The following is a 21,814-nucleotide window of genomic DNA, read 5'->3' on the forward strand; positions in this document are numbered from 1 at the left end:
TCCCCACTGTATCTTAATATGTCAAATACTGAAAACAAATGAGAGAGCACTCTGTTATCAACCAATGTCTAGCCAAATTTGAACAGGTTCCTTGCAATGGTTTGATATTAAGTAATACATGAGAATTGATGAGTAATGTTGATTACAGCAGAATTTGGATCATGCTGTTCTATATAAATTCTGCTACGCCACCAATGCTGCCATCGGATGAATGTGTGAGAATTGAGCTGAATTAAGCCACTGCTGCGTCCTAACAGAGTTTGGGGTTCTTCCTTTTGTTCGCTTGTTTGTTATTGGGATTTTTTGGTTTGGTTTGGGGTTTTTCTGTTTGATTATAATTACAGTTTCTATTAGATAGAATTATATAAAGTAACTTTATGGAAGCCATCCTGCTATGGATCCAAACAAGACTCCTGATCAATTTGCAAGAGCTTTTTGTACAAACAGCTACTGGACTGAGCCCTGAAGTTGTTTCTTTAACAGTCGGAACAAAAAATCGAAAATATGCCTGTTACACCCCTCTAATGTGTACATCTATCACCTTTGTATAGCTACTAAATATCTTATGGCATCCTTTTTAAAATGTATATATTATACACAACACAATCAAAAGAAATAAGCACCAACAATAGCTATCAATTTGAGCAAACACAACAGTGAAATGTTCCTCGAGCTGTAGGTGGTGGGACTTTTGATCACCTACAGGCTTTGTTAACTTTATAAAGAAAAGCAATGGAATTTCTGACAAATATTTCCTTTAAAGGAGTTGGTTAAATTCTTGTTTCTGCTTTTATAGCACAAAAGCCCTTACCTTTCTTAGAACTGTTTCATTTTCAAGTATCTCTAATATGAGACACATACTGTAAATTAAGGCTGTTTTGAGTCTTGGGGAGGAAAAGGAAATTTTTTTTTTTCTATTTCATGAACAGCTGAACTGTTTTTATTTAATGAAACTCCTCTATATTTTGCATACTATTTTTTTTTTTCTGAAAAACTGTATCATGAACTTGTCATTCATGTCCATAACTGAACACCTTCCGTGAATAGTGTATGTGATATGCCCTTTTGGGGGGTTTGGTTTGTTGGGGTTTTTTTAATGTTAAATAATGCAGACATTGGTCCATGTATGGCCAAGAAATCCTTCTAAGTTGATTGGGAGGGAGTCATGATAGAATGCAGAACTACTGAGGAAAAGGAGATGCTAAGTACTACAGCCTGGGCTCCCAAGATACTTACAGATGTAGGTTTTGCTGATTTCCATAGTTCACTGTGAATGTCAGTGAGATAATACTCCATGACACAGGCTTTAGGACACATTAAAAACCAGTACATAGCTGCTGTTCCCCAAGAGAGGTGCTGAGAAGCATAATGGGCATTACAGAGGCTCAATTTATCCCGTTTTTTTTTTTTTTTGTTTTAGTGGGGAAGACATCTGTTGCATCCAGCCAGCTCCCATTGAAACTGGCTTGTTCAGCATCTCCCATATATTTCATCACGCTACTAGGTGCCTATCTGCAGTGATAGGTATGTAAATGCCTTTAAACGTTGGCTTTTGTATTTTCCTCTTCCTTTAAGTCTATATGATGCAAATGTCTAAGGACTCTGATTTGCACATTAGACACAAAAGTAAACTGAAGTAGTCAGAAAATGTTTAGGTTGGACATTAAGGGGAAATACCTATACCTATAAGATGGGATAAGGAAGGTTCTGAAATGTCCTTCATTAAAGGTTTTAAAAAGAAGTTAAAAAAATAGCTGTCAGGGATGATATAAGTGTACTTAAACTTGCCTCAGAGAAAAAGAGCAGACTAGCCTCTCTGTCCCGTCATTCTATATATACTGTTCCAAGCAGGGTGTGCTAAGCTTTGGAGGATGTGGTCTGTACACAGCTGTAGGGATAAGAACGTTCTATCCTTCAATTAGGTGCTGAAAGCAGTATTTCACATTTAAATTTACCATAAAAGAACAAGCTATCTGTGTGAAGAAGTGTCTTTGGAATACATTAAGAGTTCCAGCACAGAAGACAGGATCTTACAAAGGATAACAAAATGGAATCAGATTTGTAAACTCATTTCCGCCCCCCCCCTCCACAATTCCTGATTTAGGTATGTGGCAATGAATTTCTAAGCAGCTTGCCTGTTCAACTTCTTCAAAACCAGATTTTACTTTCTTCCAGAGCGATTCTACTGCTATTTAGAAATACTGAAATATTTCACTGCTTGAAAAAAATTTTTTCCAGTGATTTAATGCAAGTTTTTACTAAGCTGCTTATTGAAAGAAAGAAAAACAGAAGAGAGATGTCATATTCTCAGATGATATGAACAAGGTGTAGTAGTTTTTCATCAGTACAGTTGCAAATTTAAGTGGAATGACAATACACAGATAAATACCATTTGTAAAGATCATACTCCCTGCACTGTAATCACTATATATGTGTGTGGGGAGATGTGTGTGTGTGTATGTAATTATAGTTCAAAATCTGGTAAGTTGCTGCTGAGTTTTTTTTGTACAGCAGTACAGTCCTGTGAGTAAATGCAAAGAGAAGGGTAGAAATGCATTTCTGATACTGCAAAGTTAGACTGGTTCCTTAGTGTAGAGTGGAGTCTTGCATTCAAGATTTGAATTCAGCCCCTTCTTCAAGCATTATACCCATAACCAAGCACATGTTTTGGTATTTAACTTTCCCCTGCTTATAGCAGGCATTTCTTTTTTTTTTTTTTCCTTTTGTAAGTGCTGTCATTCCTCAGGGTAAAGGGTGGATAAATAGATAGTCTTCCTAGGCTGATAAATTGTCATTGCAATTTTGCAAGGCTGTTAATTATTTGTATGTCTTATACGGAGAAAGCTCATCATATCCTGCTATTGTTTCATGTTCAAGTCTCAAGTTTCATGGCATTGGGACCATTTGAATTAAAATCTCTACAAAAGCATAGGGGCCAAAATAAGCACCTATGATATACACGCAATTTGATTGCACAACATTGGCATCTGGGTGTCTGTAAGGAATAGGAAGTTGCTTATTCTATTGGCAGTAACGTAAAAGACAGCCAGGATAGATTTTATTCAAGTACTATGCTATGAGAAATCCTGAAACTGTGAGTTAAGTCCATTGCACTGATCCCTACAATCAGAGCTCAAATTCTTCTTAAAGAGCTCCTCCATTTGATTTTATCTCTAATCTGCTAATCTGTCTTGGTATGAAATGGATACATATACACAAACAAATACATACGTCCCTTACAATCCATTGTTGAGCATCTGTGTTTTTGTAGATACCCTCATATGTAAGAAATGAGCAAGAACTAACTTGGACAGCTTTCTTGAACTGAAATTGTTTTTGAATTTGAGTATTTGTTAATAAAGTTCATGATATTGACAGACATCAGGAGAAATGACATCTATGTGGGTGTAGTTCTCCAGAAGGCAAATGCTTCTTTTAGGAAGCATTCTCTCAAAAATGGGAGTGCCAGAAATCTTGCTGAGTCAAGATGAAACATGCCGTGCCAAAGCTTTCTTGTTCGCTGTGTCAGCTCTCATTACAGTGTCCTCTGGACGGCAACCACTTTAGCCAACCTGAAGATACCTAAAGTGGCAAACAGGATTCAGATAGCGTTTACCACTCCTAATGAAGAGGGCCGAAGACAGTAGGCGAATATATACTAAAATATATATGTGTATTATACAGGATGGAAAATTCAGTTAATCCAAACAACTGTGAAACAGTGTGCTTGCAAACTCTTAAGTTCATCTGATGCTTAACTGAAAAGCATCATCTTGGGTAACTCATCTTTGAGTTGCACGAACATTGACGAGTAATGTATTGTCTAACACAGCCTTATGACAATGCAACGTTACAGGGAATGTAGCCAAACCAACCTTAAGTTTTACAAATCTTAGATCCAAACATTCAGGTCACAAAACTGAACTGTATTTTATATGCATCAGAGCCTAATTCCATTAAAGGCAATGGCCCAAGCCACAGTGATCTGAAGGGGAGCAAAAGGAAGTTTTTATTTCTTTCTTTACACACAAGCATTTTCAAGCAAGAGCAGCCTACAATAACATAAGTTGACAGCAGAAAAATGGAAATTTCACTAGCTCTGCTTTTAACAAGTCTGTAAATTTGGACATGGCCATGTGTCGGTTTAAAACAGACCTGTTGCTATTAATTTTATCTCAAAGCACAATATTACAAGTTAAATGATAACACTATTCAGATTTTCTAGGAAGATAAAGACAAAAATGCAGTCCTAAAAAGACAGATCCATGGGTTTGCTATGCAGCATGGCAGAGAATTAAAAATTCATTGGAGCAATGTATTTCTGCACTGCCACAGCTGTTGGTTGAACATGTGAGCAAAGCAAGCAAAGAAAATGCCAACCTCAGGAATGAAAGTTTTGGAAAGTTTTGCTTTGGGAGGTAGTAAACATCCTAAGCACATTATCTCCTTTCAGACCTAGACTGAAAGATGTTTCCTATCATCTTTTCTGGTCTAACTTAAGAGTATGATCGTCTGAAGGGTTGGCGTGTTCACCTCAATGTGGGGGAGGTATTCTCATTTGATGATAATAAACCAAAAGAAAGACCTAGATGAAGCCTGATGTCAAAATTACCGAGTAATTCCATCCCCATCACTACAGCTTTTCTGGACAAGTATCAGGAAAATGTAGGGCAGAAACTTTATGGGATGCTGACAGAAGATAAGTGGTGTGACACTTGGTCTGTGAAGAAGAAAAAGAGAGGGGAAAGAGAGAGAATGTTCTCTGCTTTTCCTAGTCTCACAAATGACATTAATTGGTACTTAAATAGTGCTTTATTCAGGAACACAAGTATCACAGAAATGAAAGATTTCACCATGAGAGCAATATACGTGTTGTGGTTTATGTTATATGCAAAAATACGGCAAATGCAAGCAAACATTCTCCTGCTCAACCCTCTGAGGATGAGGCTAAACAATGCCCTTGGAGCTCATGGCCATTCAGCTTTTGTAAGAGGTTTGGTTTGATTTATAATCTGACTGTCAACAAAGAGAAGAGAGACAGAGTGCTGGGAGTAAAAGATAGTTAATTAATATAATCTAGGGAAAAAATGTAATATACCTCATAATGATATCATTAAATCTCACTGAGCTTCTGGAATCTATGTCAAAAATAAACAAACAAAACACCCCAAAAGAAAAAATAAATCTGCTCCTCGACATTCCAAGTACACATTTAAATTAGAGCACTCACAGCCAAGTTAACAAATCATGGCATGTGAAGTATCACTTTCTTTCTTACACTTATTTCCAAGGGACAGTGGGGATAGCCCTGGGGCATCCAGCACCTTCCTGGGGACAGGGATGGGCTGCCGGCCGGTGGGTGGGAGTCAGTGCAGGGAACACAGGACAAACACGGTCTTGGGACAGTCAGGCTGGGGTGGGTGCTGGCCATAGCCACCCCATTGCTTCTCAGGGAGCTTCTCCCTACAGCCTCTGGGAGGATGGGGCCAGCCTTGGCTGTGAGGATGCTGAGCCAGCCCTGATCCCCCAAAGTCAAACCGCCAGGAGCGTTTCTCACCCCTCTGTAAAACAATTTACCAGCTTCTGCTGCAGATACTGCTTTTTAATGGATCATACTTCACTGTGCTTTTCACCAGTTATGTCAGCTGGTTTTTGGGGGCTCCTGGCATTATGTGTACTTAAGTAACAGACCTACCATCCTACCTTTTAAATTATACCTTTATAATTACAGGTAGGGTTAAATTAGCCTTTATCATATAGAAACTATTATCAAGGTTTAATTTTGCTACTTCAATTCCTGCTGTTGCTTCCTGTGTGACAACAAGGGAATTATTTTCTTTTTATTACTAATGAAATAAAATGTTGTTTGTTTAGTAAATCTGACCACTTATTCCAGGAAAAAGCAGGTAGTTTACCCTTTTTTCTTTTTTATATAAATAATTTCTAGACCTCCACTGTTCAGGGGTAAGGACATGAAATGTAGTAACAGAAAATATTTGAAGTCTGCAGGGTGTTATACTTGTTTTACTGGACTGGGGAAATTTCTTCCCTGTTTCAACTCTATCTGGAGTAAACTGGAACCCACTGTTTGCTTGCATACTTATCAGGTGTTTCATTCTTCATTTGCAGAGTAAAATCTACTACTTCACTGAACTCGCTGCTAATATTCACAGATCTAAAGCTTCAGGAAAAAAACAAACCCAAAAATCCGTCCTAGTGTTCTTATCCAAAAAATAACCTTGAGCACTGGAAAAATTCCCATAGCTGGGAATTGAAAAAACCTTTATTTCAAAGTCAGATTTCTACTGACTGCTGTGCTGTGTGCTTTAGATCCTTTATTAGTAAGCAAAATATACTCTAGTGTTACGACAGATGCCCGAATCACTATCCTTATTTTACTAGAGCATAATTGAGAAATCTCATAATGCAGTTTATTGCAGAGGTGGGAATAGAACCTAGTTTCTAAATCAAAATAATAAGGAAAACCCCACAACAACAGTGATAATAATATAAAATAATATAAAACCACATGGGTGCTACAATACAGAGATCTCCCCACATGCAGGTTAATGAGCTAACAAGTAGTCTAGAGAGCAGTATGTAATTTGGTGCCCTCGGTCTCTCTGTCAAAAGGATATATAATTATTCTTCGCAAAATGGGACAGCTTCAAAGAGAAAACTGAAGAGCTCTTCATCTTTCCACTCAGAGCCTAAATCCTTTTGGATCTGATGATTAGGGAGCACTGGGGAAAGAAAATTTGGTTTAGATCCCATCATATAAAAGAATCATTTGTTCCTCAGTGGCCCACATCACGGGCAAATAAAAAAAGGCCTCTATCAAGCATTTCTTTCTCTGGTAGTTTTCTGTTCAATACGTGTTCCCAGAACACCTAAAAACAGGGTCCTGTTTTGTTAAGATGGTAAGATGTTAAAGCCTAAGTACCTAAAAGCAGATGATACAACTTTTGAAATACTTTTTCATCATGTGAAAGATTGGTGTTCAGTTGTCTCCACCTGAGATAATTTCTGCATCCGTATCCACCTCAGAAGAGTTTCTAAACAGCAAGTTGGAGGATTATCTCCTGTTTTGCTGTTCCAGTTTACAAAAGCACTTAAACATCTCTTGCTGCAGGAACTAAGCATATGTGCCACCTTTACAGTCAACCACTGATTCATTATCAACATATTTGCTTGTTCTTCAGTGAGCATTCAGTACTGCATACAACTTTTCCCTCTGTAGGCTTTTGTAGATGACACACAGAGTGACACCAGGCATATTGCAGAACCATTAGAGAACTTGCCCTCTTGCCAAAAAGAAATCCAGAGAGCAAACCTGACACCTTAGTCACATAGATGAATGTATTACCAGGAAATACTCAGGCATGACAGTGGTTAGGACAGTCTAAAAATCTTACTCTAACAGAATCCATTCCTGGGATGGACCTACCAGATATTGACATAGCAGGTATTAAAAAGGGGGAGGATTCCAGATGATAGGATAAATTTCTGGAACATAAGTCTTTCCTAAGTCATCCTAATGATGACAACAGTATTACTGTACCAGTTAAGGTGGAAAACAATGCTTCTTCCACTTTACCCTGGAATAAATACATGCACACTAGTATTATAAACTGGAAAGACATAGGTTAAAATTAAATAAGCATGGCTTACAGAATCGCTGGTATAAAAAGAGGGTTTGCCCACCCCTCTGGCTCCCCTGGACTACTTCGATGACCTCAGACATCCTGGGGCTGCATCGCACCCCAGTCACCCTCTCTGGGCCTGATGCTGACCTCCACTGCAGGCCAATGTTCCACTTCATCCTCAGCCTGGCCCTGTCCCTCAGGAGGTGCTCGAGGCCCAGGCTGGGGCTGTCCCTGGCTGTTCTCTGCCTGCCCTGCTTCTGGCTGGGCTGGTGGGACAGTCCCCCAGTCCCGTAGCACCCTGGCACTGGGAGGTCATTGTTTCCAATTCGTCTGCCTTCCTGCAGGATCAGCACTTTGAATGCCATCACCACTATGTGTCTGCATAACCTGTAACTTCTTACAGACTGTTCTAATGCTATGCACAACATGCCTCTGCTGCAAAAGAGATTCCAAAAAGGATGGAAAAATGAATATTTCAATTTGAGATGGAGTTTTGTTTTGATAATTTTTTTGCCTTGCTATCATGTTCTTTTAAAATGCTAGAGCATTTAGAGTGTAGAATAATAGCTGTTTCAAATAAATCAAACAAGAACATTTCCTGGGCTATGTGCTATATGTTGTCGCTAACGTTACTCCAGGTCCTTGTTTTATCTTCTTGGTCATGGTTTGCTATTACAAAGGAAAACCTTGCACATCTAAAGGTTCTGTCTCTCTCACCTTCCCCAGTCTCCTCCCTCTCTAAAACACTTAAATTGTCCTGACAGCATCTTGGCCAAGTAAGAAAATAAGAGAAACTGTAGGAGACATATGAAAACAAATTCATTTGAAGAATTTTGTACACTTGATTGTGTGCAGGTGAAATCCTACTTGAATTCCAGTTTAATCTAAATAAACCAAGGAGAATACAGGTAGGCTCTGAGCCTGGTGTGTATTTGTGTAATTCCAGTCTACTGCAGGTGAATACCTCGCCCTGACGGATCCACTGTGAAAAAGGAAACCTGGCCCATTAATCAGAGTTCCAAGCATCTATGTAGAACAACAATTTTATAGTTGAGTGAATATACATAAATAATCAATAAATGCAAACTGAACTAAAAAGTGAGATATGGGGTAGTCCCAGCACAGAACTCACAACTTAGAGAAATGAGATGATATAAAAGGGCATCTGAATTAATCACTCCTCACTCTCGGTATAAGCTGATTATACCATAAGCTTGTCATTTTTTCAGCAGACATCCAGACTATATTGCTTCCAGACTATGTTGCTAGAAGTACGGATCTCTCCCTGCTCCCATCCTATTCCAAGGATTTGTGTTCCCCTAGGGCTTTTGAAGAAGAAAGAAGAGGGCAACAGAGAACAGAGACTGCTCTGTCTTGCTGCTGGTGAGAGTATCTCTCTGGATTGATCTTGTATTTTAACATCCTGTTGTATCCCTTTGCACTTTTACTCAATGTACAGGAGCTAAATTGGGAGAAGATGGCTTGCTTAAAAGATCAAAATCTCAGAAGGCTTTGAACCCTTAAATAATATGGAAGATCACAAGAAGCCCATTCAACTTAGAAGAATCTGTTCATCACCTTGAATTATATCAGCACCATCCTTCTCTTTATTGCCCTTAGAGTGTGCAGAGTCAAAGACAAAATGGCATAACAAATGACACTCCGTGGCCTACTGATTTCTGGCTGCCATTTGTACGTTAAATCACCAGCAGCTGTCATGGTCAGAAAGAGCAGTAGTCAGTGTTGGAGGGAATAAACATACACAGGCAAAAATTAGGGCTTGATTCCTTGTGGGAAGAAAGCAAAAACAAATAGAAGTGGAGTGGTATATGTAGATCAGGTGGCGAATGAGTAACTTGCAGTGTTGTAAAATACAGGGCAAGTGCTTTGTAAGTATCATTTACATATCTCAGTACTTCTCTCTGAATGTATATTGTGTGTTGCCTCTCAAACAGTGAATGGAGAACGCTTTTAAATGCCAGGTGTTTTTATTAGGATTGTTTGCATGCACTCTTGTTGTACAATAGTTAATAGTACACTAGTCGTACAATAGTTAATAGTAAAGGTTTGCAGTTTCAGAAGTTTACAGCTAACTCTCATATTTGGGGGAAGACCCCATCGGTGAGCTTGCTTCACTGGAACGCCACTGTAGAGCCACTTTTGGTCTTCCTTACTTTGGAGGAACTGGGGAGCAGGCCATTCCCATGGGCCATCACTTGGTCCATACTCAGGCTAAAGAGAAGTTCCTTCACAACTCACAACCAAAAAGAAGTTAGTTGTTGGATACATTTTTTATCTATAAAAATTTCCTGTCTCCAAAGACTGATTTTAAAACTTCCTGAGCAACCACAGCTCCTGCTTAGGTTAAAACTGTGTCCAGTTCTGGGCTCCTCACCATAAGAAGGACATTGAGGTTCTCGAGTGAGTCCAGAGAAGGGCAACAAGGCTGGTGAAGGGGCTGGAGGGTAAATCCTATGAGGAGCGGCTGAGGAAGCTGGGGGTGTTTAGCCTGTAGAAGAGGAGGCTGAGGGGAGACCTTATCACCACCTACAACTACCTGAAGGGAGATTGTAGAGAGGCAGGAGATGGTCTCTTCAGCCAGGTGACAGGAGATAGGACAAGGGGAAATGGCATGAAACTGCGCCAGGGCAGGTTCAGATTAGATATTAGAAAAAAAAAAATTACTGAAAGAGTTGTTGGGATGTGGAACAGGCTGCCCAAGGAGGGGGGCTGAGTCACCGACCCTGGATGTGTTTAAAAAGGGTAGATGAGGTACTTAGTGATATGGTTTAGCATAGGATGGGAATAGTTGGACTTGATGATCTTAAAGGTCTTTTCCAACCTTGTGATTCTGTGACTCTGTGAAAAGGTGCCAGGTATACTCAATGTTTTTCAACAGTACATTAAAAAAAAAGAGTCTGACTTCCTTTCTCTGACAATTACAGATGCAGTATTTCCATCATCTTTACTTCAATATTAAGCTTTCTTTGCTTGACAAACAAAAGTTACATTTAGAAATGTCTGCTGGGAAGGTACTGTGAATTTTTCTTTCACCCTCAGCTGCATATTTATGCAATCCATGCTGAGCACTGTTTTGCAGGTAGGAACTTATGCATGAAACAGTGTTGAATTCCTCTTGTTTGTAGATTGGGTACCTTTCAACTGATTGAGTCTCACCTGCTACATCTGTTAGCACTTCACTGGAAAGCATCTTTCCTTGATGGCCTGTCACTCTTCAAGAAGGATCCTTCCCCTTTGTTCCTAATCTCTGCACAGCATTGCTTTCTCTTTGTTAGATGGATCACTTCTCCAGAATTCACAATCTTTAATAAACAAGCCATTGACAAAATGCTTTCATCTATTCTTTAGATTTTGTAACATCTCTAGAAATTATTTTGCTCCTTCTGTGTGTTTTGCATAAACTTGTCAGCAAATCTGTTTACCTCTCTTAGAGAACTAAAGTTTCTACTTTTTAAAAAATCTTTGGTCTTCTCCCAGTAACTATTCATCAGATGGCTCACACTCTTTGGCACTGTTTTTTTAACCACTCACCATGACAAGCGAATTGATTGCAGACAAGCCCAGGGCTCCGATATCCCACTGATATCTGTGTAAAAGAAAAATCCAAGACCCAGGATTTTATTGTATGTAAAATACCTGCAGTAGAGTCTCAAATTTTTATGGTTTAGTTTTACCATGTGTTACAAATTGACACCATCGAAAGTCCTCATGCAAATGCACCTGGCATTCTGTATTATATATAAAAAAATGTTACTTGCAGGTACCATAAAATTCTGCTTTGTATTTTATGCGATTTGCTGATTAATGAAAAGCATACAAAACAGGGACAGGGACAAAATACCTTTTCCTACTCATACTTGGGTGTGGACATCAGATTTTTATTTATTAGTATTGGTAAAACAATAGCACATAGGAAACCCAGTCGTAGGCAGACCCTCTTGTACTCATGAATGTACAAACACACCAATAAAAGACGCCCTCACCACAGTGATCTTGCAGTTTAATTATTAAAGTCAACAGCAGGATTTAGACGAGCAAACTGAGGACCACAAGGGAAAATACCCAACAAGGGGAAGTGGAAATCTAATCTACACAGTACTGAAATTCGGTGGCACTTCAGAAAAGATGTGGATAAAGATGGCCTGCTAAGAGAGGATGAGCAGAAATATTAAGCCTGGAATTTCGGGCTGGAATTGCACAAGACCACAGATCCATCTGGGGACTTGCAGCCGTCACAACTAAAGATAAAATGCTGAAGTAAAGGTGTGGCAGAGCTTTTGGAAACTCACAAGATTTAACTGGGGCTGCACATTACAGCCCAGATCCATCGAAGTTTAGACATAGACATTAGGTCACCTCATTAGGGTATAGCAGTAAAGTGCTAAATAATACAGGGGAAGAGAGCAGAGTATCAGGGGAAGTTGAAAATGAAGCAGCATTGAAATGACTGCTGGTGCTTCTCACTTGGCCAAGAGAGAGCTAAAAATAACTGTGCTCCAAATTTTGATGCTACATTTAAGGGCCAAAACTTGAATACAATAAACTCAGTCTCAGGAGCTCCGCCTTCTTAAGTCATTTTCGGAAGCTGTATGTTGAGCAGAGAAAGCTGCATTTTTAAGATCTTGCCTAAAGAGAGTACTTGTGTCTGTACACACCATTTGGAAGTTGGCTCCACTTTTAGAAGTCTTACTGGGGAAGTGGCATGCCCAGGGTCTCCCCCCATCCGCAGCCCTGGCTTGTTTCCTTCACACCACCGTGATGATGTGCACAGGGTACGTGAGGTGCGGGTGACCGCACACTGGCTGTTACGGAGATCAGCTAAATTCAATCACCCTTTTCTCTTGGGGGACACCATCTAATAATACAGGTCTCTCGGATACTACCTAGGCAGCCAGTAGCACTTGAAACTCTTATCTGTTGTGGAGCTATTAGCAATGAAGATGGAGCTTTTTTACTAGTATTAAATTTATATATAATTTTTTTTTTTACATCTTAATTGCTGCTAACCATTATTTTAAAATAGAAGATAGCAGTTAAAGTTTTAAATCAACAACAGAAACTCAAATAGTTACTGCAGTTCATTATTAGCTTGGAAGAAAACAGAGCAGCGATTATTTCCCTAATTGTCCTTAAAGTCATTATTACATATGCAAGTACAATTTGGTACTCTCCAGAGTCTTTCCCTCATTACACTGTGTGATTCACTAAATTACACGATTGTGATTAGTGCGGCAATCGGTGTCCAAGTGGTATCAGGCAACTACTGGGCTCCTTTTGCGGAGGTCAATTTAATTACATTGTGCATGACAGAAACCAGGCCAACTGAGTATTGCCTTTGCCACCAGCAATTGACACCTGAGTGTTAATGAGCTGGTAATTAAGAGTTGGCACAGACAGGCACATTTTAGTGTTTGGGACCGGGATTAACATATGCTTCAACGCCTCTATGCTAAAAGCCTGAAGTTATCCATTTTCTAAAATATATGGGATTTTAAAATAAAGTCAAATTAGGGCATTTGCAAATAACAAGCAAGAAAACACTTTTAATCAGGACTGAATGCTGCCCCTCATGAACTTCGGAGAAATCTTCTTTACTTGTAATTTTTTTTTTAGGTGATTATTTTTGGTAATACTTGTTTACCAATACATGCTCACACTGGAATTGCCTATAATCCAAGGGTTGTTTTAAAGTCTGTTTAAAAGTAAACAATCCTGGCTATAAATTTCACTATAGTAGTTTGGCCTAGAAAATTTAATCAGAGCTGAACCCATATTGAAAGTTCTTTCTTACAATTTAGAAATCAATGTAGTATCTTTCTTTAAGAGAAAAAAGAAAGTTGGTAAACATTAACAAACAAGCATTTTATTAATAAGAGGCTATAAATGCAGAAATGGTAGTTGTACATTTCCTGTTTTTTTTACTATTTCCCTAAATCACTCCAGCATCTTAGAGGGTCCAGACTATTGTCATACAGTCAGTGACTCTTAAGCTCCTTTGAAAACCACCTCTACATACTGTCTAAATTTATGAAGGAGAAAGAAGGTGATTAAGGAGCTTGAGTTTAAGAGGAACTGAAAAGTGGCTGGCATGAAGGAGAGTGTGATGACGTGTTCTGGGGGATGAAGGGAAGTGGGTTAGAAAATTCGAGAAAAGGAAAAGCTTTATGGTAGGGAAACCACCTCTGAAACATAACCCCAGAAACATAAACCCCAGAAATGCAATTCCCAGAAAATATAACCCCAGCAAAATTGGAAAGAGGGAGAAAGAGAAGCTGTGTGGTAGGAAACCATCTCTGAAATGTAATTCCAGAAAATCAGTATTACCGGTACTCCCTCTGGGAGGGTCCCAGGGATCTTGCTACAACGAACTCACCTTGCAGGGTGCCTGCAGGTCAACAAGGGACCTACTGCACACCCTGGCCAGCAGACAGATTTGAAGCTGTGGGCCCCCCATAGCAGCTATTTTTTTTTAATGTACGCAGGCTGACTCAGTGCAGTGGCTTAGACAATCTTCCGGTGGCTTTATGAATCCACAGGCTGTTCCCATCAGATGAAAAATGTATTAACTTTATGGAATCTTAGTTGTGGGATTTACTCCTAATTTTCTTCTTTTGAGGCGTTTTCTTTTTTTCCACTGAAGCCTCCGTAGGACATATAGCCTTTTATATGCAGATTGCTATAATTATGCTTTGAAATAGCTTTGAATTCCCAGTAGCTTAAAGGAGAACATGAAAGGGCAAATGTTACACTGAGCTGAAGGATATGAAAGTGGCACGTACATCCATCTAAAATGAGATATAGGGACGAACAGCTCTTTACACAGCAACGTCAGTTCTTGACAGGTTATTGAAGGATCTTTGCAGCCACAGAGACTGTCCTGGGCAGCACAGAAACGCTGCCTAGGGATAGCTTATCAGCTTACATTTTTCTTTTTTAATACTGAAAGGTGAGTAGGTGCTAAGCAAGGCATAAGAAGTAGACCCCCAGGAGAGCTGCATCCTCCCCACTGCAGGCTGGCCCCAGCCCCAGGCAGGCCCCAGGCTCCGGGACCTGGGCTGTTGTCGCCTAGGTAGTCTTCCATGGTCATGTTATGATATTATTTTATATGATATCAAAATACTATATTTTCAATGACTCTGTGGCCCAGCAGAGAGGCCATACCCTAGGCCTTGGGGCCACTGTGGCTGGAGAAGCTTCCAGCTGCAGGACTGAGGGCCACTGTGGGAAGGAGAGGCAGGGAGCCATGCTGTCACCCATCACTTTCTAGTCTTATGCATTTATTACTTTATCTTGTTTCTTACATGGAGAGACCACTACTACTAACAGACCAAGGGTGGTTTGGAGACAAGCAGGTGCCAGTGGGGCTCTGCCTTTCCCCCACAGAGGGAGGAGTGCACAGCTCCCCAACATGGCTGCTGCTGGGGCAGCACTGCAGAAGACATGTGAAATGTCTGTGTCCTGTTCCACTCAATGCTGGTTTGGCAGCATAAAAACCTTACGTTGGGGAAGCAGTTACCCATTCCTGTGTTGAAAAGCCATGCACGTTCTTACTGTGAATAGAAATATGATGGGTACCTTTATATATAAAGCTTTTGATACCATATACGTTGTAAAGCATCCATCTAGGTTATGTGTGTCTTTAGTCTATTTTTGTTTAAAATGCATTGTCTACAGAATAGTTAATGTTGATTTTTTTTAATTTTTATTTTTATTTTATTTTTCCATTCATGTTTGCATGACAAGGATTTGCATTCAGGCCCTCTAAAACTTTTTTAAATAGCTTTTTAAGATTGTCGAGTTGCACAAAAGCATTAAGTTTTCAGTTTGGGATTTTTCAAAAGCTTGTTTTTAGTTACTCTACATCCAGTAGCACCTAAATGCTTCAACCGAGGGCCTTCTTTGATGGGGGCGGATGCAGGGTACACGCCCCAGCGGGGCAGAGAAGGGTTAGGAGCAGCCCGGGGAGGCCCTGACTGCACACCTGCGGACACTGGCGAGGCGGGGCGCTTTGTGGGGAGGTATTTTAAGGGGGAGAAAGGCATGCCAGGAAGTCACAGCTGGCATGAGGTGAGTTTGAGAGGGGCTGGTATTGGGCTGGAAAAGTGCTGGGGGTCTGAGAGTGACAAGGGTGCCTAGAGCCATGTCTCAGTGTCTGCAGCAAGGCTGGGCATCGTGGTTGAACCGCCAACCCGTGTCACTGGAAACTCGAACTCTTCTGTGAGGTGGCAGTGTTCCTTCATAGTAAAAATAGGTTGGGTAGTAATAGTGGGAAATCTGGGCTAACGGGTATTGTGTGGGCTGGAGCAGCCGGAGCTGGATGGGCTTCACTGAGAAAGGTTGTGTCAGGTGTGGGCACTCCTGGGGCTGAGGCTGCCTTGTACTAGCTGCAGAAGCCTCAGGTTGTGCCCTGCTGTTAGGTGAGGGATAAAAAAACCCACAAAAAAATCCCACCAAAACCAACTGAGCCACCTACTATAAGGACAGGGCTGGTGTTAGCTTGGAGCAACAGAGAAGGATATTAGTCTGGATGTGTTTCCCTTCAAGGTTCTGTCAGGTGCTGGCCCTCAACTCTGGGGTTTCTTTTGCTCAACAGACAGAAGCCAACCTCTGTGCTCTTCTTATTGGTATTATGCTAAAAATATGAGCATAATAAATAATGAAAGAGAGATGAGTAGAAAATAACTACTTTTTGGATCTTGAAATTATTTATGCATATTGATGAAAGCTTTTTATTTTTTTAAAGACTGAAACAATAGGAGGTTTGCTTTGACTAAGTGCAGGCTGAAATCATAGAACTTATACTTGTTTTGTCATGGTCAAGTGGTGATGGTTATGTACAAGTTCCAGAAATATTCCCCTATTCTTTTTAATTCTCCCTTCATGGAAAGCATCTGTCTTGATCCTTGCTAGTTTGAGGACTTTAATGGATAGACCTGTTGAAAGCCTTCATTTTTTGTTCAGCACATGAAAGTGGACCATCTGTGTTCAGAGGTTATAAGGGAACAAAGAGAAAACTGAATGTGCGGTAGGATTTGGTTCTCTTATAGCTAGATGCGTTCAACTGGTGTTATTACTGAATTGTGGGTTGTTTGATATGGCTTGGAGCTGGAAAAGAAAATTGTGGTAGTTCTGGATGCTTGAGAAGGGTTTAAATACTTCACAGATGTTAAGAATGTTGCTTTTGGATGGATGCGTTATTCTAAGCAGCTCCTAGATGTGATTGTGTGCTCTTAATAAAAAAAAACCAGCACACCCAATGTGTGAGTATGTATTTGTAAGTTACATTCATGTAGTAATGAACAGAATAAAACACACAGGAAAAAAGAAATTAAAAATGGATGAGGTAGAGATAAAACATCCTATTATAAAAAAATCCTTATTTATTAAGTGTACAAACGCATTTTTTCCTGCACCCAGTGGATTGTCTTGCACACTCTCTGGGGTGTGTGCACACCAGTATGGGGACTGCTGACTTACACTGCTTTTATGGTTGGCTGAGTAAAGAGACCAGCTCTCAATGTGGTAGAAAGAAGTGATGATGTAATGTGAAATAAATGCCTTTATCACTGTGGAGTTCATTGTCCTATTTCTAACACCCTCTTTTCCCTCCCCCCTTTCTCTGTATTTAAATTCTTTACTAGGTTGTCAGCTTCGTGAGGTCAAACATCCTAATTCAAATTCACTGGCAGTGAGAACTGAATTTGGCTCAGCTGTGGAAATACTTAATGAACTTAGTTATACCCTTTGCTGGTACTCTCTGCTATGATTGTTATCTTGCTACTGCTTTCAGAGTTCAAGTTTTGAGAAGGCAAGGGAAGTTTTAATGAAGTTCTTAGATTGCAGCAATAGTTGAAAACTTGGTTATTTAAAGTTTTTTGAAGGGATCTTGAGATCAAGACCTATTAATTTCTGGGAAACCGGACACAAGTTTATATATTGAAGTTCAGGCATATGTTCTGCTTTCATTTTTATCTGCTAGGTTTTTTCTCTTCTGAAAGATGTTCTTGCAATGAAAAAAGTGACAAGAACACCAGTATGAACAATACATTTTCTTCGCTGTAACTGACAAATTTCTGGTAGTGGGAAGCAAGAGGGAACCTAATGAGAAGTCTGATTCATCTGGTAAGATCTCATATCTTAGAATTACTTGGTGTAAGAGTTTGTCTTTTGCTTTTAGTGAAGGAGATTATTTTTAAAAGTTTTCCGTCACCCACCACTTCAGAAAATTGCATGAAAATGCTCATGGAAATGAGAAAGCAGTAGGATGTATGTTTTCATTCTGGAAGTGAATCCTTGGTCCCAACAGGTATGTAATAACTTCACTCAACCTGTCGAGTAAAAGGTGATGCCTTTATCGAGTCTTGTTAGGAATAATAATTAAAGTTTTTATTTCCTTGGTAAGGGGTCATGATCAGCAGCTTGTTGGTCCTATGACCTCACAGAGAACTGATTTGGTGTTCAGTGGGTACTTTAAAGGGCTAAAGTCAAAAGGGGAGATACTGCGCATCCACTCTGTCATGCAGTGCAATCCTTGAGCTAGCTTAGATGTCTGCAAAATGAAATCCTACCCTCAGGAGTTTTCCTCCCTGCCCCTCCTGTCAGGTAGATGCAATCCTGTGCTGTAGCCACTGTTCTACTTCTGGGACATAAACTGGTGTCTTTGCAGGGCAGTATGCTATGCTGACTCTTTATGTCAAACTATTTGCCAGGATTTCTGAACTGAGATGCACAATCTGGTGCCTACATACAGTATGGCTCCTGAAACATAGATGTCTACATGCAGTATGGCTCTTGAAACAGATGTCATTGTCTGTGAATCTCATTTTTGTGCTCATGATTTGGCTTTTATTTTTTCATTGCATAAGAAATCTGGAAAGCAAGGTTCTGGTTTAGGCAATTATTACACAAACTGGCATTGAGTTCAGATACTGCGGATTGTAAAAGGTGAAATACACAGAGCAGGTTGAGTGTTCAGTGTTTGGAGTAGCAAGCTCAGGGTGTGAGACAAATGTTTTTTAAGTTGTGGCTGGACAGGGAAGAGCAACTGTATGATGTCCTAGCTGCTGCTGTGCACTTGGACATTTTATTTTCATTGGAAAGGGAAAGAGGGAGAAATTGCTTCTTTCCTAGTATGCTTAGACTGGGAAGTCTCTGCTGAAGAGTGAAGTGGTCAGCTAGTGAGATGGGCAGCAAGAGGGGAATCCTGCTTTCAGCAGAGACCTGCTGGCAAACCTGACTTCAGGAGTGATGACAGACTTTTGACCCCTAAGAAAGGGTTGTGTGATATCTGCTCAACCTGAGAAAGGACTGAAAGCTGTTGGGCTAGAAGATAGGAATGGGAGGAAGCCCTCCCCTTCAGAGATGCGAGCAGGGGAGGGAGATGTTCCCCCTACCTCAGCAGTTCGTTGATCTGATCACTGACTGGATTTCAGACCTTTTCTGCTTACATGCTGTCTTGCAAAATGATGACTTGGTACATTCTAATAAACATTGCTTGAGTCTGTAAGCCTGTTGTCTTAGAAGAGGAATAAAAGTTTAGGCAGCCACCCCTCTGAATCTCGAGCTACAGTCTCAGTATAGTTCTGGATTTTGTTTCAACCTGGGCTCATTCCTTTAAAATGGACAAGAAATTTGAATGGTGAAGAGAGTTTGGGGAACTTAATTTCCAATTTTGCATCTTTGTTATTCAATTTAAGTTACAGATGCTTAGCAATTCTTGATATGTAGGGAGTCTTATGTGTTCTGGTGCATAAAAATCTTTAGTTGAGAAAAAGACTATTTTGGAAAAGAGAAACCTGTAGGCAATTTAATTCATAGAGGGTAAGGTTTCTGAACTTGTCTGATCAAAATAACCTCACTTAATTTGAAAGAAATTGCATTTCATACTGCTGTTTTTAAAGTACCTTGTTATTATCATTGCATACAATAAAACTGCTGCTTAAAAGTCTTTTTCTTTGAAAACTCCTTTTATCATGCTAGGGAGGAAGTAATTTTCCCTGGTGCTATCTTCTTGCTTAATATATATCCATCTTCCTCACTGTATTTGTGAGCTCAGATGTATGTAAACAAACAAACATGCTATTGGAAGGTTCAAAAAGCTATTTAATGATTACAACTCTTATCCAGCCTTCTGATTGTTGAGACTACTTTGTATTAGACTTATTTTAGTGATATTAGACTGATGGCTGTGTGGGCTAATATGCTGTGTTTTACAACCCAGTAATTTATTTCTTTGAAAATCTATGCTTTTGAACTGGCTGTGTAGAAAGGTAGATGTCAAACCTCTTCATTGTTTGCTGACTTACCAGCCTGACTGTGTTTATTTTCTTTCAAGTACCTCTTGCAGGGTGATGTCTGTGGGTCTGTCCCATGGCTTGCAGGTAATAGATTTCATAATGCATCAGCAAGCAATTGTTGGGCTGTGACCAGCCTCAAACATTCCTGAGGCTTAAGGATGTTGCTCATGCCTTGACTCTCATACTGTTTCTTTTGGGTGCTGTAGAATAAATATAAAAAGGTTGGATTTTGAGGACTGAAGTGATAACATGGAAATTCTACTATTGAACTGATTTTTGTAGGCAGAAAAACAGACAAACTTACAAACTCTGCTCCATCTGCTCTAACCCTTTCTTACTGGTCTTTAACAACAGTTGGGTCACAACAACCCTATGTAATGCTACACGCTTGTGGAAGAGTGTCTGGTAAGCAGCCCGGTGGAAAAGGACCTGTGGGTGTTGGTTGACAGTTGGCTGAATGTGAGCCAGCAGTGAGCCCAGGTGGCCAAGGCATCCTGTCTTGTATCAGAAACAGTGTGACCAGCAGGACTAGGGAAGGGATTGTGCCCCTATACTTGGCGTTGGTGAGGTCATACCTTGAGGACTGTGTTCAGTTTTGGGTCCTTCATGACAGGGACATTGAGGTGCTAAGTGTATGCAGAGGAGGGTAACAGAGAAGGTGAAGGGTCTAGAGAGCAAGTGTTATGAGAAGCAGCTGAGGGAACTGGGGATTTTGAACTTGGAGAAAAAGAAGGTTGAAGGGGAACCTTGCTCTCTACAACTGCCTGAAAGGGGGTTGTAGCAAGGTAGGTGTTGGTATCTTTCTCCAAGTAACAAGTGATAGGACAGGAAGAAATGGCTTCAAGTTGTGCTAGGGGAGGTTTGGATTAAGAAAAATTTCTTCACTGTAGGGGTTGCCAATCACTGGAACAGGCTGCCCAGGGATGTGGCTGAGTCACCATCACTGAGGGTACTTAAAAGTGTAGTTGTGGTGCTAGGTGACATGATTTAGTGGTGGATTTGGCAGTGATCTTAAAGGTCTTTTCTAACCAAAATAATTCTGTGGTTTTATAATAAGCTTATATCTAAATCTGAGGTCTTGACCTGTTCCTCTTCAATCCCTTTCATCTCTTATCCTCTTTTGCTTTTAACCAAATATCCTTCCTTTCTCTTTGACTCATAAGACTAGATTATCTTTGACACAAGATCTGTATTTCTGTAGTGAGCAGCAAGAGTCAGAAGGCAGCTCCATGCATCCACTGTTCCTCTTGAAATTCAACTGTGTAGAATAACAAGGTACCCTCTGCAGGCTTGCTCAGAGCCTGCTGAGTTGTGAAATGCTCACAACTTGTTTTGTTTCACCCTTTTGTAGAGTGGGAAACATCAATTTTGACTTCAGTATCTCAGGAGGTAAACTATGGTATTTCATGATTCACATCCTGTGCTACAAACATGGAAGAATGCCCATCCATTTGCATGCACGGGTAACGTACTTAACCATGTTTCTCTCATAACTGATCCCTGAAGAAAGTAGAATAAAATGCTGTCTAACAAATCAGGTGACACTAAGATCTGTACAGCTCTCAACAGTAGAGAGGACAGCACCTGGATGTCTGTTAGGACCAGTCTTCATCACATTGAACCTCAGTTCTCTTTGGAATGAGAGCCATTGCATGCTTTCTCCTCCGGGAAAGATAGATTTACCTGACTGTTTTGTCAGTCTGAGACAAGGCAGTCCTGTCTGCTACTCTGGTTGATGGGGATTAAATCATCCTCTGCCCTTTTCTTGAGTCTCTCGCGTGTCTGTCTGGTGGTGTTACCTTCAAGAGATCTCACTCCTTGGAAAGCCTGTCTTTTCTCTTAGCATATCAA

The sequence above is a fragment of the Gallinula chloropus genome, assembly GCF_964237585.1.
Source record: "Gallinula chloropus genome assembly, chromosome: 4".
Lineage (NCBI taxonomy): Eukaryota > Metazoa > Chordata > Aves > Gruiformes > Rallidae > Gallinula > Gallinula chloropus.